A 16,227-nucleotide genomic window follows, 5' to 3' on the forward strand; every position below is an offset into this window, starting at 1 on the left:
CCACATCAAATTGCCTTTTTTGCCGTACATACACATGATCTGTTGCAGCCATTTCTAGCAAGATGGTTCGCTGCCGTAAACGATTCGGTGGAGAACGGTTTTTGTTCCGTACTGGGCCAGTGAAGAAAGTGATTGCCTGCGCTCCAGTATACGGCTCCAATCCGGTACACTTCAATCGGGATAAGTATGTAACATTAATTTCTGACACTGACAGTTAATATGCTCGCTGCATGGCGATGGTGTATGGCTTTGATTTCGATTAAATTTCCTCGATACTTTCCCTCGAAGTCAGGGCAGTAGGGCTATTATGTGGGCTGGTGAAATAATTCAACAACATAATCGTAGCTACTGGTTGATTGATGATGTTTGGGATAGAAAAATTGCACACTCCAGAGCGATAGGCCCTAGAAAGAGCTCTGGTAGCATTTAGGGAGTTTTGCTCTTCTCATGCTGTAGTAACTCGAATTAGCGTAACTCCTAGTAACTCCAAACATACTGATGCTGAAGATTCCTCAGCTCGAGTGAAGTCTTCAGAGGTCAGAGCGTCAAAGTAATGAAAGAGGGGTCTAGTGAGGAAAAATAGCTGAATAGTGAGGCATTGGCATACATTCGGAGCTAGCACAGAGCTACTTTGTCAAGTTAGAGGTCCAACTAAAGACCAAAAATCAAGAACAGAGCATGAGTGATATGGTGCCTGATCTTCAAGACCAAAGCATCAATATGATGCCTGAGCTGCTGCTGAGCTGAGCGGGAGCAGAGCTACTGTCATAGTACGTCTCCAGAGAATCTGAAGTAAATTCGGAGATTCGCAGTGTAGACTGGACTATCTAGGTAGGCCAGACATCCTTGGTGAGTTCAGAGGATCATAGTGAGGTTAGAGCTACCTGGTGAGGACAAAGCGACATTGTGAAGAAGAGCTATTTTCTCCAAACGAATATTCATTTGAAGTTGACATGAGACATCGTACAGTGGAATTGATTTGAATTGTTGGAATTATTCCTTCCGTAAATCCAATTAATAACGTTATTCGCGGCCTCAGTGTTCAAACCAAAAAACAAACTTATTTAAAAGCTTCTAGATCGACGCTCTGCAATACTTTTCCTATCTCAGTTGCCTTTATTCCATGTTGCGTCAAAGTCCGTTGACTCGGCCCGTATACTTTTCACACGTTTGCCCCCGCCAGAAACAATTGCTTCTAGTCTTTCATGTTGCCAAATGTACTTTCGTTCTTCGCCGCCGTTTTTTGGCATCAAACAAATCAAGGAGGCGTACTGTAATGCTGCCCACTCCTGCTGCCCAATCTGCGAGCCGAGTCGAGGCAGTAGACCATAGATAAATGGCGTCATTTCCTTTCCCGTCCGAAACCGTTTACCAATCATTCGTCTTCGGGTTGGTATTGGTCCAGTTGATACAGAAATGCTTTTACTGACCACTGGAAGAGGATGGGATCGGGAGGAAAAGCGAGAGCTGGAGAAGTATTTTTCAACCCCCATTTCTTCCAACAGTTGATGCTGCTGCAGTATCTGCCGCTGCCGAAAAGTGCACAGTGTGGAGTGGTTTGACCGTTGTAAACAATTTCCTGGCTTTTTGTTCTGGTCGTGTGTACTAGCGCCCGATTACTCACCATTTTCCAAAACACACCCATCAACTCTATTGTACTGTTTGTGTGTATGTGGAGCTGGCAGAAGTTGCTGGGGTGTTGCCTTTCTTTGCTCCGTTTTACGATTGCATGATGCAAAGCTTGTTGTTTTTTTTTCTCTCTCTCTCTCTCTCTGTCACTCTGTCTCTCTCTATCATCTACACGATCACCACTCGATAAATACTAGCCCGTTACAGGGACTGGTGTCCGACATCATGGCGTCTCCACAAAGTAGGGACGGTAAGCGGAGGCCCAGTTGGACGGTTGGTCGGCAGGGAAAAGCATTTCAACAAATGAATTCCAATACCATATTGAATGAAAATATTTAAATTAATCCGTTAGCAACATACATCCTAGCTACTTGCTCGTGTTGCAGCTGCACTGCAGTTCTAATGGCGCTGGCATCCAGTACAATGGCTTGGTCAGTGGGATGCCCCCGAGGTGGGAAGGCAACCCGGCATTGGATCACATGTTGCGATGTGATCCACTTTTGCATCGGTGGCTCCGGATTGGCCAGTCACTGCTGCTTCGCCTGGCTGTAACGAATGAGTACGTTTGAATGTGTGTGTGTGCGTGGTTGTAAATTGCAGCTCGCAGTCGCAGTGGTGGGAAAAGGGAATGTGCTGGACCCGTGCCTCGTGTTTTGCTTCGGCACACGTAAGAGACTCCGTAATTGATATGAATTGTTTGCATAGATGCAGCGGGTTACACGTTTGCTAATTTGAAGAATTTAAATTGATTACTTAACAGTGGCGAATCAATGGAACGGACCGAATGGGATGGAAATGTTTCAACAACGTTTCACACTTGCTGGAAGTGGTCTAACAATACAATGGGTGGGATCGTTCAATTGACGGTAAGGTGGCTTCTAATTTTCAATGTTTTGCTGTAGTTGAAGGCTTTTTAAACATTGGCGACGCAATCATTCATTCAAATGAATCATTTAAAGTCTAATTCAAGTTGAAAAAAATCCTGATTATTTCAATATGTTTATTTAAAACATATCTGCATTGCTTTCTCTCCACTTCTCGCTAGACGCTAGATTAAGCGGCTTTAATGTGCCTTAACAACTGATGGCACCCCCCAAATCTCCGAACAAAAATAAGAAACACGCTCGAGGAAGTTGTAAACTGAAACTTATTCGATTTCCGCCAACTCCAGCGCCTCCGACGAAGGCACAAAACTTCTCCATTACAACCACCAGTCGCAGGGCGCAGTGATCGCCCCTAGTTCACCCGCCAGGCATGCTTCATTCGAAATGAAAACGATGCGCCGTAAATTCCGTGGCGGCCCAGCGAAACTCTCGCTCGACCGTCGGCCACAACTCAACCTTGCGCGAGACTAAAGGAAGAAACGCGAATCTGTAACGGTGTAAGAAGGAACGCAAAACACACCCGAAAGTACAACATTCGGAGACTCGCGACCATCCGAAAGGAAGGGAAATGCAGGAGAGAAATGCAAAAGGCAGCAGCATCCTGAAATCGTTACCATCCGCCGGTGGCGCAAGATAATGATACACACCGTGCGAACGTGAGGATGAGGGAAAAGGTAAGGGTGAGCTTCCGGTTCTAAGGGGCGTGGGGATGAGGATCAAATTTCCGTAATCACGCCACAGTCCATCCGACACACACACACACAGAGGGTGTCGCCCAACCAGTCGAGCGGACTCTGGGCAGAGTGAATGATTTAATCCACCAATGGCGTAGCACGTTGCAAAGTGGCACAATTTGTGGTCAGATGTAGGGTCCTTTCCTAACCCAGGAGGGAAAGATGTGGCCGGTGTTACAAAAATTACAACGCTCTCCTTCCCCCGCCACGGGGTGCCAAGATAAGCTGCGTTTCGGTGGGATATTAAAAGTTTAAATCCAGACAAATTTTGGAATTTGTGGTAATTGTGGCACATTTGCAAGGAAAAACCACAGGCAAGCATATTGTTGCGCATCGTGGTCAGCTGTACCTGTTGTCATCTTGTCTAATTTAATTTATTCGAAAGAGTATTTTGATCATACAGAGAGTATCTTTAAGCTCATCTGTCAAAAATTTTTCCATGTTATTTCAACTTGTTCAAGCCTATAATCCTTTTTTTGTTATAATTTCTTATTTATACAGGAAAATTTTATCTCAACTTTGTCAAACTATCAAAAAAAAAAAATGATAAAAAGTTCATCATTCCCGTAGTGTAACCCTACTGGAAAATGAAGAAAATTAGATGGAAAACAGATGCACTTCGCTTCCATATTTTTGGGCTAAGTCTTGCCCCTAAAGAGAAACCTGCTAAACTATCAACACACTCACACTCACCTCTACGGGAACGAATTCCATAGAACAATTCTTAAAGAAAAGATTGAAATTTAGATTGCACTGAGTACCGCGAAAGACGGTTGGGTGCTAGTTTTGACCCCCCAAAAAACCCCAAGCATTCCATCCTGAATGTATAATTTATCATGGAAATCATTTGCGCACTGGGACAAACGCTTCCCCAAAAGGAATCCTGCAGGAAGAAGCACAAAAGCACGGCTTCATTCGTTGTGGGATGTAAAACTGGTTCAAGCAGACCGAAAGTACCGAAAGCGTGGAATCGTTCCAGTAACAGCAAGCGCAAGGTGTTAAGTTATAGAAAAGCTCCCGCAAAGCTTCAACTTGTCCTTAAAGTTCGGAGTATAGTTTGAGAGAAAAACCTAACAAAAAACGAAGAAAGTTTTCCTGATACAAGCCAGACATTTAAATGACCTTCTGCAAGGAAACAGAGTCGCTTCTTGGAATCAGTCGCGAAAGGTGAAATTTTAAGAACGTAAGCAAGCGTGTCAAAAAGACGAAAGGTTAGAAAAAAAACGCCAGGACGCTCAAAATAGATTACAAGATGGAAGTGTTTTTGAACAGGAAAATTGAACGATTCGTTTGAATTTGCTTTGTTCAAGCTGTTAAACAACAAAGATTGAGAGCCTTTTGTTAGGAGAATCAAAGTCATGATTCAAATACAATGTTCGTTACCATTTCAAGAGGCGTCCAAAGACATGTTAAAATATTATTTGCTCATGATAGAAACCTTTGCAACAAAAAATAACAAAATGACCGATCATTCACGTCTGTCAAAACTGTTGTACAACACATAACATGATACCCACACACACGCCTTCTGGTGCCTTTCGCAATTATACGCGAAATATGATAAACTTTCCGATAAAACATGCCGGCGAACCACGCCGTATGTCTTTACTCTGCATCTCTGTGTGTGTCTGTCTGTGTGTTTGCTGATCACTTATCCGAATGCCATTTCGTTCTTTGGCAGCAACGCGGCTAAGAGTTAGACTAACGAATAAAACTGAGATATGCCGAGCCGAGCAAAGGAAGATAACAAACAAGCAAATAAAGGAAAGAAATCAGTCTTCGCGTGTAACGGAGCGGTTCATTTACCACGCAAATCGGAGCAACCCGAAGCCGGGGAGAAGGATGCGAGGCGGCCGGAGAACCGAAATGGAATGAAATCACAAACAGTAAAGACGCTGATGCCCAATGAAATAAAAGATATGACAACGACAGACCATTCGAAGCAAATGATACCCTCGGTGCCGTCCGACGACCGCCCAGCCTGCCCGTCCCAACAGCGACCAGGCGCCTCCATCGAGCATCGAGCTCTACTGCAGGGTGAATATACGGCCGCCAGCATGTTCTTCGGTTGCATCCTTTTTTCTGGGAATATGTCGGGGAGGACGGAGCAAAAAAGCTCCCCGTTCACACATACACACACACACACAAACACTCCCTTGACGATGGTTGCGATGGCAGTTTCAGAAACCATGGATACCATGGCTGTTCCGTGCTGTACGTGCGAGTGTGCAGCGCGCTGGATTGGGCGGCAAACTATTTTCCTAGCCATTGTAGGGATTCTGTTTACTCAGGATAAAATTCGCCTTCTCGCAGTCACAGTCACTAGTCGACTGTCAGCAATTGGAGCCGAACCCGCCGCTCCCGGCGGGCATCGAACATAAACCTCGCCACCCTCGGTAGGTCCACCCGGGGTGGCATCGGGGATGAAAAAAAAGGGGACTCGCTGGCTCCATTCAACCGCAGGCGAATTGCCAATTAGTGGTTGCTTTCCGGTCCCGTATTTTTATTTATGTTCAAACGTTCGTTTACTCTTGTTTCAGATGTTTTTCGCTTTATTATTCATATTTCTGTATGTGTGTGTGCGTGTGTGTGCATGTCTGTTGCCCCTTTGTGATCGGTTGTCTTTTTCGGTGCTTTCTGGCCTTTGTTTTACCCATCCCTTCTCAAGGCGTTTCCGACAGTTTTCGGTTCCCGATCCCGAAACTCGAAGCCGCAACACGTCCCACACCCACGGCTACGGGGAATTTGTTTTTCGCTCGAAAGGAGTCACCAATTGTCTTTCGCCATTCGTCGTCCGGTCATTGCGACGAAAAGCTTTCCCGGGTTTGAGCTTTCGGTGGGTCACAATGAGCACAGCATCCGTCTCTATTCGTCATCGGTGCCACATACAGTCCTTCCTTCTACAGCAGAACAGCAGCGTGTAGGACGAAAACAATATTGAATTACTCACGTACTCCTTCCATCCGACGCGCAGCACCCAGAGACAGTGAGCAGGAAAATGAACGGAAACATTCCGGAAATAAGTGGAAGGATTCCTGTTTGTTCGTACTTTGTCTTTGGATGTCCTGAGTTGTTGTCAACCCAGAGCGCCCAGAATATGAGTCCGACCGTCCAATGCATTGTCCGAGCGTCCGACGAATCCCGAGGGAATATGTTCACCATCACGCACCCGACAACGCTCGGGACGCTCTGTCCGAGCCCCAGTCCGTATCGCAGCCCATCCCACAACCGCACTACATTAGTCACGGCCAAACGGCGAATCGTATAAATAAACAATGTTATAAATGATGGTAGTATAATGACGGGAAGCCTTCCAGCGGACCATTTGCAGTCGTTACCGACGCGCACCGCAACCCGAAATGCGCTTGTTGGGATAGGATTTCATAGTAACGCTCGAAGCCATCTTCGCCCGGTGGTTTGCCCACCCGAAGATGACTTCGTAGACGCCGGGCCGGAACTTGAGCTAAGCAAATACACCATCATCTTGGTGTCAGTTACACCGATCCGTCTCGGCGCGGGTACGAAGGGTACGGTGGGGGGATGTCACGCGCCAGAGGGGGTTTCGTCACCGGAGGGACGAGTGGAACGAGTAGATGCTCGTTACACAAAAGATTGTTCCATTTCGTTTCCTTTTATGGAAATTTTTGCAGTGACAGAAGTTTGCGTCGATAAATCATGCGGCAGTGTTTTGCTTCGGTTCAGATGCGTACTACCTTAGGCAAATATTTGTTTCTTTTTTGCAGTTTAAATCTGCAAAAGGTTTAAAAAATAAAACCACATTTTTTAAAATAGTGTAAAGTCATTAAAAGTCTTCTATAACATATTTTTATCATTTTGATCACTTTACTGTTTGAAACTGCCATGAACCTCTTGGAAGTAACTGACAGCATCATTTGAAAGTAGCTGATAGCATTGTGACAACAATTAAGACTGCCGATTCCAGATCTTGAAGAACTATGCCAGAGTAATAAAGTTAAGAATGACAAATAAGGAAAAACTCTGGGATGAAGCCCTCCGAAAGAGGTATAAGCTCATAGCTGAGATCAGTTTGAAACCTGTTTGATCGACTCAAGTCCCGGACCGTTAAGGGATGGCCGTATTGCAGAAGATTGAAGAAAATAACTGCTTCAAAAACGATTTTACAAAACAAAGTCTCTTTTCTAACCATCCATTACAACAACAGTTCAATGAAAAAGCAATAAATATTAAATTGCAAACGATCAAACAAACAAACGCACAAATCAACATGCAAATCAAACCATCGGTCATAATCCTGTCAAACGACCAATCAAACATATGAATCACTACAGCGATGGTTGCGACGCTTGAACCGTCAACCGATTTGATGGATCTATCCGCTGGTCCCGGTGCTGTTTTAGTTGTATTATCCTTCGTTTTTTCCTATCTGTTCAACAATACAACCAACGCCAAGCGCCTGCCAAATGAATATGGATGGAAACTAAAACCTTCACTGTTACGCCGACTCTACGCGGCTAGGTCCGTTTGTTTTCATGTCCTTTACTTTTGAATTTTTCCTCCACTTAACTAACACGCGACCTTCAAGTGTCATGGGCGTGTAGTTTTTATTCCGTTTTTCCCTCTCGATTTTCCACGATCCACGCGAGCGCTCGTCAAATGCACGCATTTATGAATGATTCATCTGTTTGGTTATATTTTAGTATTCATATCCTCACGGAATTTCTCTCTCTTACTCGCACGCGCTGTTGAGTGTTGTCTCGCTAGCCATCTTCTTCATCGAATACAGATAATGTTTCATTCGCTTTCGCAACCCAGAGGAAGCTGCACGCGCTAGCTTAGATTCATTTGATCGATTCCGGACCCCGGTCCTTGAGTGACTGGGCGCGAGCAGAATATATAACTATATTACAGCACCGGGAGCGGCACGAAACTATAAGTCTGATTTCCCTTTTTTCGCTTTTCCATCCTTCACTGTACGCGTAGGACGTTCGCTTCCTTGCGTGAAAACCTTCCACTAATCGGAAGCGCACAGCGAGCGGTGCTACTTCCAGTGTGACTTTTCCTGCTCGACAGCTGTCAGAAACCATCCGACAACGCATTTTCCATCGGTCGGTTTTATTATCCCATCCCCAAAACCTAGCCTTGCTAGCGCTGTGGATTTCTATATTTCCCATTAAAGTGTCAACAAACGTACAGAAAACACCTCCTAACGAGGGATTAGGTAGCACTTTCCCCCTTCCTTCTATCCACGGCAAGAGTTTTTCCTTTCCGTTTTTCCGGGGAATAAACCAGCATGATACTTTCGAGGGGTTTTCCATCAAAAATGCGCAACTGCACGGCCAAAATAAATGCGTCTTCAAGATCACACCCTTCATCAGATGGGTTTCGTTCGGAAAATCTTCACACTGATAGTAGGTTTTCCAGCAGAAAAGTGCAAAAAAAAACATAAATACATATGACGAATCTTATCCCTCCCCCCTTGCAAGAGGAATCTTTGAAGAGTGACCCACTTGGAGGGTGAAATTGTAAACACACTCACACATACACGCACCATTGCTTCTGTTGCATGGGAAAACCCCCCATTTCGTTTTAAGTCGACTTATGTCGTTTACATTAACGACAATCCGTTGGTCGACATGGGCAATGTTCGAAGGTTCGACGACGCTCGTTGCCGGGTGTGCATAGTAACGGGGATGAGCAGGCCGGCATGTACTACTACTCCCGCCCCTCCCAACAACACAAGCATACATTAGCTCCAGACCTAGAAGGAGGTAATCATTCTTCGCCCTTTCTGCTGTACTGTCTGGCGTTGGCAGTCGGAAGAAGAATTGTTTACCATTTCTTTCTTCGTCTGTCTACACGCGCGACTATGAGTGTGTGTGCGAATTCAGTACAAAACAGCGTCTTAAGTGGATGAAGCCAAGTAATTCCAGTCACTCCTATACCCCAATATTACTGCAAAACTCTGCAACACTCCAATCCGGTGGAAAAAAAACCCGGAATGGATACTTTCCTCTTTGGAGATTTTTTTTTGTTAGGAAGGTGAAGGATCCATGCTTTTTTGCTTCTTCTTGTCGCTATTTTTACTCCGCCAACACCATGCGTTCCGCCTCGTAAGTTACGTTTCGAATCGGTACCGATGTGTCGGCTAATGTTCCCTGCCACTGGCAGCAGGATCGGCTGGAGGATAATGAAGAGGCGTAATTATCTCATAATCCAATTAGCAGCCGTTAAGATTTCAGCTTCGGTACGCCAGCAGACGGTCCGGACGCCCTCAGACGATCTTTCGGGCCCGAGATGCGGCTGCGATGATAAATCGTTACTCATATGGACGTTAAGTCGCTCGGCACGATAGAATCTGGCGGAGGACTTTTTTGCTTTGTTCTCTTCTGTGTGTGTGTGTTGTCTTAGCTTCCGGTATACATCACAAGTCAAACAGGCCCACTCTTCACATCTTTGTTTATTGTAGGTGAATGAATTATGACACACACACGCACGCACTCATGCTAGAAAAACATGAGCTACAAATTGAATAACACGAGAACGTTCCTTGCCGCTAGGCGCATTTCACGATGAGACGATTCCTATCTTTAAGATGATTTTTGCTTCACTTTTATGGATGGGGAAAACTTACTTTTCACAGATCATCCATTCGCACGATGCAATCCGGTAGGTCCTAAAATAAAGACAGAGAAAGAGAGAGAATGAACGATCTGTTAGAAATTAATTTAAACATCACTCTTGCTCAGTTTAACCGGCGATTTTAACCGGCAAAGAACCCAGTTTCCCGAGAAAGCCTTCATAACTCAACGCACAATGTTCTATCTCCCGGGCGAGATAAATCAAACACAACCGTGCCAGCGAGAGATGATGCATCCCGGGCGATCGGAATCACCACGCCCCGGCCGTTGATTTGTGGGCAGAGTTTTAATGCTTCACAAGCGATTAGCTCGATAAAAGTTTCCTTGTCGATAACGGTGGCCAAGTTTATGGGAAACGCATCGCACCACCGGCCGGAACTAAACTTTTCCAACGCTCTCCAGAACGGTGAGTGTGTGTGTGTGTGCGTGTCTGCATGGTCCAGTGACCATCCGGTTGTGTGTATGTGTGTTTGTGTGTCTGCAACTCAGCACACCCCGCTTATCAATCTGCGACGATCGTTCATGCCGGAGCTTGTACGAACATTGAATAAAGCTTCGTTTTCCAGCAAAAAAAAGAAAAGCAAATCCATTCCTCAGGAAAGTTTAAGCGCTAAATTCCCGCCCTTCAGGGAAATTCTTGCCCCCGGCCCGCTCCACCGACTTGTACGAGTTTTTGGCAACTTTCCCCTTGTTGATCATGGTTTCTGTTTTCCCGGTCGCAATCCACCAACAACCACACACACACACACCATTGCGAACGATTTAAGGTCCAGAAAATCGGAATTCCTATTTCTCTCTTTATCTCTCCCGTTCTCGGTAAAACGTACGCTAGTGCTGGACAGCTCAACAAACTCTAGCTGCAGGTGGTGGAAAAAGACTTTTTCCCTTTCCTTGGTGACACAAAACCCACCGAAACGAGACCGAGAGCTTCCCCTTGCTAAGCAAACGACACCCGTCCGAACGCTTTCCCGGCGTTTTCTGGGGTGATTTAAGCGGAGAGAAAATTTTCGCATTAATTTTCAAATTAAATTAATTAAATTTAATCTCTTATCTTGTCAGTAATGCATTTTGCACGAGTTGTGTGAGTTCCAGGGGTTTTTTGGCCTGACCGGGGAAAAAACTACTTTTGCTTGTAACGTTTTTCCCCCGCTTTCCGGCCCCCTTGTTCCATTCCATTACCCACCGATTGACCACTAAAGTTTTCTGGTTCGTGCTGTAATGGTTGTTCAAAAAGCGAGGACGATCGCTAGAGACGAGATGAGCGAAAAAGAGGGAAGTTTTCCCCCAAATCGAGTTAGGATCACGTTGCTTCACTTGCTAAGTGTTGGCCAGGGGCCGGATGTCTCATTGGCTGTAGCTTGCCTGGTAAATACAAACAGTCTCGAACTGTGTATTGGTTTTAAGCCACTCAGTCGCCCCGTCATCACACTTTAAGATCCAAGAATGATCAGCCTCCGTCGAAAAGCAGTTTATTATTGACATGAAAGGATGTTTCCCAAAACCCCGACCCAAAGCCTTACAGTCTGACAGCTTAATCTTGTTGGTCATCGCTGTCGGTTGCTGTTACCATCTTCCAAAACCATCGGCAAACCATTTTCGACCACTCTTAAGTCCATTAAGGCATGTAGCTCTTGTGTAGCTCCGAAGTTCTGGAGTGCAGTTTCTCGAAAACGCATAACGCTGTCGCACGCCATCCCCTGCTTCGGGCGTGTTGTTGGTCTTGCAAGAAAGCAGGGAATAATCTTAAATTAATTTTTGCACGACACACAACCAACAAAACTTCCCCGTTGAACTTTGTCTCAAACCCTGTCCTCCGGACGCTCTCTGTTTGTGTGTGTGTGTCAAGATGTTGTCCAACAGCTGGGAAGCGAAGAACACGCAAGTGTTAGGTTGTAAATTTGCGAGGCGATATAAAATTAGAGGCAAAATGGGAACCCACAACCCGGGCACACAGGGGAAGAACACGCCAAGGCGCTGCGTGGAGTGGAGCGAGGGTATTCATGCTGCTTGTCGTAGATAACATTGAGTTGATGTCCTCCACATTCGTCAGCGGTGGGTAAAACAAGTGGAAAAAGGGGGGACGTAACGCTGGTGGTATCACTTTGAGCTGCAACTTTTAATTCCGTCTCTAGTGGAAAGTCCATTAATTTTGTTTTTCGTCCCCGCAAGCTGAAGGGAACTGTCCAAAAGGGGGAAAATCCGGGCGAGACGGAAGATACTTGTGTTGTGGCCAAAAGTTCAAGTTTTCTTCAAGCGATATGTTTTTAAAAGAAGTGTCCACACATGACTCGTACGATGGACAAGTGTGTACTCAAGTGGAGACAGTTTGTGACTGCAGACCGAAGTACGGCACGTGTTGGGTTATTTGTTTCGAATGCTCTTCGAGGTAGCAAGCAGTTTGAGGATATTAAATGTGGTTGTGTGTAGTTTGTTTGTAGAGCACGATTTAACGTTGTACATTGATTGTATAAGTATTCTAAGTATTTAACGCTTTTCCGTGTTCGTGTGGAAAACCGAGCATGGAGTACATTTGCCATGGATTGAAAGAGGAAATAACCAATTTTTACGTATTCAATTAAAAGTTCACTTCTTTTATTTGATGTCATGACTCCGTTCGAAGAGTTCCAAGCACTCATGTGTCTAATACAAATCCGCCTTATTTGCCATTTGATGTGGGCTGTCGATGCTGTTAGATTTTGTCAATCTCTAGTAGCATTATCACTAGAGATCTGATTGTACAGGCAACATTGTCTAAAGGCCTCTTAAACCCTTAGCACTAGATGACCTTTATTTTCCAAGCGGTATATAACCTGCTAAAATACTTAAAAATAAATATAAGGATGCTCGTCGTCCCTTGGCATCCAAGGGACCTTTTCGATGAAGTAATCTCTCCTTGCACACGCCTCATCTATTAAAAGGTCTTAGTCTATTGAGCCGCAGCCGTAAGAGCCTCGTCCAAAAGGCTTTTTTCACATTAACACGGTGGACACGAGGTTCCAAGAACCCATACACCTAGTCATTTCAGTTACAGGCCTCTTCAAGCTTGTATTCTTAATTTCTTGGTTCAAATAATAGTTTGTTGGGAAATCTGGCAAATAATTTCTCCTGAAAAACGCTCATCTAAACGTCAGTATGTTAGTGATATGGAAACACAATGATTGCGCTACAAAATGACGGTGTTGACAGGTGAGACAAACACTAACGCGTTATAAAATTCGATCACCAACATTAACTCTTGTTTCTTAGAATACCAGAGGCACTATTTGCTCTAGTGCCTTGGTCACGAGTTGCTCAAGTTTCTGAGAACAACTCGTTCTCTTCCTCAACTATTAAGAACTCTTGCTCTAAGCTTAACATGAACTTCACAGTCCCTACATCCAGTGTTCTAAATGCTGAGTCTTAGTCTTTACGCCAATCTTAACCACCCGCTCCAGCAGCTTCACAGTTCCACCGAAAGTGTTGATTGCGGGCGACTTTTACCACGTTCGAGGTGCACCTTTTGCCCCGGTGAAATTAATGGTGAAATCTGTGATTTATACCACCCCAGACACCACTGACTGAGCAAGCGGAAAACTTTGCCCCTTCGTAGCCAGAATAATTGTTTGATTTATCTTCAGCGTTACGCATCAAAGCGCTTCCGATTCCCGATTCCAGCCAAACTGAAACCGGCGCGGAAACTTTCGCCATCATTAGCAAAACTCGCAAACGCAAAATCACCATTCACGGGCGGGCAACATTCAAGGCCAAACCATTGTCGGCCGGTTTTGGGCTGCAAGCTACGCACACAATTTACGGTAGTCGTGTGGCTTATGTGGGATCTTTAGTTAAAATCAAGCGTAAGTCTCGCGTTACGAGCGACCATTACACATAAAGCAACGTCTATTACCACATTGTGAAGATGGTTCCGTTCCGTTGGTAACAGTTAGCCGCACCCATCGCCATAACGGGCATGTGCGTGTCCTCCCGAGGTTAATAAACTTGTCAACGTGTGGTCGCACTCCACCATCACCCCCAATCCCCCGGTTCAATAACCCATCATTTTGTTTTCCCTATTATTTTTTGCTCCACGGTTTCCCGGTACGTCTTTACGACCCTTCCTTAATGCTCCCATTTGGGCTATTTGGGCGCCAAAACAACAATGTCAACCGCCCAATCGGCCCATCGCGCTTGCTTTACTGGTCGCAAGGCGTAATGAGGCAAGTTTTACGAAGCTACAATAATGGCATCCCATTGATGGGCATCCACAAGTCCGTATCGTTCGGACTCGGGAAAACTGTTCCCCCATTCGAACGGTTTGTGTGTGGGCGTGTGCAGTGTTCCATTTCGTATTCCTGCATCCGCTAAGCTACGCAGTTGACAGAAACAGATCCTTGGAAGCAAATGTTGTAGCACGATACAAGCTTTCAGCTAAGACGCTGAGGTATATGATTCACCTTCGGCCATGGGAAGATTATGTAGATCGGTCCGTCCACAAGACTGCATGTGAAATCTTCAATTTAAGGGAAGAGATTTCATGAGGAAAATATGATTCCTTAGGTGGAATTTGCTGCTTGTCCGGTGCTCGGAAGGTAAGACTTTAGACTGAATTGAATTGTTCTTCTGCTAAGCTCTTACTTGTGAGCACTCTGAAGCTACAACCAAGTATAGCAAATCCAAATTGTTTATTATTTTAGGGACAGAATATTTTTTTGTAAACTTTAACTTAGAGCTTTTTTACTAAAAGCTTGCGAATTTTTATTACTTTATGCTGGAACTCATCATTTGATGTCATCCAATTTGTTTAATCGAATAAATTTAAACACATTTTATTTTAAATTAAAAAGCTTTAGGACACTTTACAAAACCTCATGCATGTACGATGTGACATTATCGTAATTTTTCTGATTTCAAAATTTATACAAAATGGTCCTAAATAAATAAGGTCAGAGATTAGACCTAGCTCAATGAATAAAAATATGCCCGTGACCTCAGTAAAAATTTATAAGAAGAATTATTATAGAAGACTCACAATCAACCGTAGTGAAACGTTACTTGATTACGGAACCTGCTTAGGAACTGCAAAAGACTTGTTAAAAAGGAATAAACGATAATCTTCTTCTCTGCTGATTTCGCTTCATTTTATCGGAGATTCCAGGTAAAGTTTTTAAAATTCAAAAATTTGATACTAAATATGTTTACTATTCATTTTCCTGTCACCATTACGATTGTTTTAAACTGTTTACTACGTGGAATTTAGGAATATATTCACCACGAAAACAAAGGCTCATTCCTATTCCACGCGCAGTGTACGTGCATAATGCGATTCCTCCCCAGGGCCACCCACCTCACAATCCACCCCTTGCGTAATCCACCCCAAACTGCAAAATAACATACGTTCCCATAATGCGCGATCATAACATATGATAGCAGCCACCGGTGTGCGGAAAACCGAACTCGACAGGGTCGTTGTCGTCGTCTTAGCGGTTGGAAATGTGTTTTACCTGCCACATACACACACACATCTGTGTGTAGCAAATCCCTTAGAAAAATACAAACATTTATGATCGTAAAATTAGCTTACTTAACAGATAATATTCTCTTACTGCGGATTTACTCACGCGCTTCGGTTGGGGCATGCAATGGCTTCCGTTCACGGTGCTGTAACCTTATACACCAAAAGCCTAAGCCATCGTAACACACACACAGACAGAATACTGCCACGTGACCATCTATATTCAAACCGAACCGAAAAAAATCCCATCGGTCGGCTCGTGCGTTACGGTACAACGGCGGACCATTGGAGCGATTTCCGTGTTCTTTGCAAGTACTTCGCTGTCTCAATGCCGTGTGGCCGTTGATAGTATTTGGTGCATAAAAATTTCTTGCTCTTTCCCACCCTCCCACGGTGCCTCCTAAACCTTCCGAGCATGGTACAGTTACACATCCCTCTAATAAACCTCCGTTTCGGGGCAGGAAACGCTATTCGTTTGCTACTTCTTTCCTTCGGTGTAGTATAGTGCTTCTTCTTTTAACGTTTTTCCACCTGGTGAAAGCAACACCACGGCAGCAAATAGTGTCAATGATAGTGAGCCGAACCCATTCCCCGGCCATTCATTTCCATCCTCGCACACATACACACACGAGCACGGGAACAGGTGCTCGACATTGTCTTCAACATGAACATTTGTGCCGGAGCTGTTCATATTTTGCACACCGCAAACGATAGGCATCGTAAATAAACAATAACATCAACGGTGAAACGGTTCTGGGCTCTTTCGCTTTATGGGAGGCTCGGTGGGAGGCACACACGCCCGGCATGCTTATGGTGCGAGCATGTGAGCATTCAACTAAACGATGAAGCGCTGTACTGCGGAACAATGT

General features: G+C 44.7%; 1 protein-coding gene across 6 annotated transcripts in view; it reads right to left on the reverse strand.

The window, feature by feature from the left end:
* Positions 1-16,227, reverse strand: part of LOC118505235 — a 184,599-nt gene that overhangs the window by 65,064 nt on the left and 103,308 nt on the right. For all 6 annotated transcript variants that reach the window (XM_036040773.1, XM_036040771.1, XM_036040770.1 and 3 more), the window contains one exon: positions 9,861-9,902. The gene's annotated coding sequence lies outside the window, so the exon portion shown is untranslated. The remainder of the gene's footprint in view (positions 1-9,860; positions 9,903-16,227) is intronic.

Source organism: Anopheles stephensi, chromosome 2, assembly GCF_013141755.1.
Source record: "Anopheles stephensi strain Indian chromosome 2, UCI_ANSTEP_V1.0, whole genome shotgun sequence".
Lineage (NCBI taxonomy): Eukaryota > Metazoa > Arthropoda > Insecta > Diptera > Culicidae > Anopheles > Anopheles stephensi.